The 2,299-nt window shown below is 48.0% G+C and overlaps 1 protein-coding gene across 2 annotated transcripts in view; it reads right to left on the bottom strand.

Annotated features, from left to right (window-relative positions):
- PDGFA (platelet-derived growth factor alpha polypeptide) overlaps positions 1 to 2,299 on the bottom strand; it is a 22,680-nt gene that overhangs the window by 8,068 nt on the left and 12,313 nt on the right. The window lies entirely within an intron of this gene.

A 2,299-nucleotide genomic window follows, 5' to 3' on the forward strand; every position in this document is an offset into this window, starting at 1 on the left:
GGGGCACGCTGGGAAGGGGCCGGGGACGCGGCGCCATTTGCCGGCACCGCAGGGAGGGCCGGGCCTGGGTACGAGGGCCCGGGGATGCACCGCCCGGGGCTGCCGTGAACCCGCCGTCCCCCCGCGCCCGGGGGCAGTGGGTGCTGGGTCTACATCCGCTTTCTGCAAGAGGGAGCAGCCAAGCCGTGCCCTGTGTCAGGCCCTTGCCATGGCAGGGTCCCTCGCACGCTCTGAGGGCACCTCGCTCTGGTGCCCTCCGTCTTTGTCGGGGTTTCCTTTGTTTCTCTCACTTCAAACTACGTTTGATACTCATCAGCTTGTCCTGCCTGCAAGTCCCACCAAGTGCTGGTAGCAATATCCAGTTAAATTGCAACTAAAACTGCTGTTTATTCTAATGATAGGAAAGATGAAGAAAAATGTCCTTAACCTGCAACCATTACATGCAGCTGCTGTACCTACACACGCAACAAGGCCTTCTGAACCTCTGCAGAGACTGGGTAGCTCTGCTGAAGCACTTCGGAATTCCTGCATTTTTTCCAACTCCAGAACCTCTCTGAGCAACTCCCAGATGACAGCCGAGGAGCTACTCCTGTGTTCCTTCCTTCCCAGCTCTGAGTCTTTCCCTCATGCTCATTTACTGTAAGAATATACTAGGTTAAATTTCCCCAAATCAGCTCAACGCTGATTATTCAGAAGTGACAAAAGCTAGTATGGCTGTGGCTCAAGGCCAAGCAGAAGGCAAAGCTGAGTAGATAAAAAGAGTGATTTAATTGTTTCTTAGCTTGGAAGTGAGCATTGCTACAAACAACCGTAATACTGAGCTTGGCTATTCAAAATTAGCAGTATAGGCAGGATTTGCTCTACAATATTAACTGGGTTTTGCTGCCATGACCAAATACACGAAGAACATAATGACAAGAAACCTCATGGGAAGACTCGGTTTAGAAACCTCCCAAATAAATTATGGTCTGTTACTTGGTAAATACTTGATGTGCAGAAGCAACAGAATCTGCAGATGCTACTGAAATGCTTTTGCCAACAAGGGAGAAAATATATCTGTAAGAGACACCAGCATCCCTAATTCACCAATCCTTGTCACCATTTTTTTTATCAAGAGAGACATGCAAGTCTTTCTGTCCTATCAAAGAGCAACTCCCAATAAGCTGCCTTGATTCATCCGGATTTTTGCAGTGCTGTACAGCTACAGCTTGCTGGATAGGTATGTCTTTGGGACCAGGCAGCTGGGCTCTCATGAGCTCACTGTGCTACAATGCAGGGGAAACCTACCTTCTATTTATCTACCCTATGAAGGGGAAACCTGAGAGCGGCCATTTTGGGGAAGTCATTCCACCAGCACCCCTGGCTTGGAGCCTCCCTACAGCTCCAATTTCACAAGCCCATTAACGGTACTTCACTGACCAAAGCTCAGTGAAGGCGAAGTAAGGACATCCCCAAACCCTACAGCCTTTGGATCGTGTTCCCAAGAAAGGAATGCCCCAACACAAGCACCTGCACTGCTCCTCCCACACTGCCACAGCCATCTCTTAACCTTGACTACAGTGGCCCTCAGTAAGACAAAGAAAACACCCTTTGCTTTCGCCTGTTGGATGATGCAAACCCACTTGCTGACCTTTCTGGGTGAACATTTTTCTAGTGTGAATGGGCCAGCTATGATCTCACTACCTTGTCAATGAGGAGGAAGTGGGGAAAGCCTTTTCAATGTTTAATCAAAAGAGGGCTTTTATGCAGTCTGACATCAGGGGAAAACACAAGACGGCTTTCCAGCCGCACTGCAGAACAGCTGAGAAGGCTCTCCAAAACCGCTCCCCCTACCTTTCCAGCGACCCTCATTCTGGGCCAGCTCCTTAATGGCATGAGCAGACATTCAGCTCTGAACGTAGCATTGGCAAAAGGCTCATAAAACCATCAATTATATCAAAGCTACAAGAGGATCTGACTCTGGAGGGCATAAATATGGATTGTGTTCAGAGACTGCTGGTGTGACAGTGGGGTCAGCTACAACCTCTACAATGAACATCCTGTTACTGCTTGACCTCCTGTCCTTTTTTTTTCCCCTTCTACTTAATGACTGTTTGGAACAGTCTTGGAGCTTGGAAAAAAAAAATGTACTCCAGAGCTGGCTGACGTATATTGATATTGCTGGTGGCAATATATTTACACAGCCACAGAAAGCAGCTGCTCATCTGGGCCTACTTTTAGCTTGTGCTGGACTAAAACAAATTCAAATCTAAAAGCACTACAACTGTATCAGTGGATTGAATGAGAAACTAAGACTTCA

This window comes from Chaetura pelagica, unplaced genomic scaffold (assembly GCF_000747805.2).
Source record: "Chaetura pelagica isolate M959 unplaced genomic scaffold, ChaPel_1.0 scaffold138, whole genome shotgun sequence".
In the NCBI taxonomy this organism is placed as follows: domain Eukaryota; kingdom Metazoa; phylum Chordata; class Aves; order Apodiformes; family Apodidae; genus Chaetura; species Chaetura pelagica.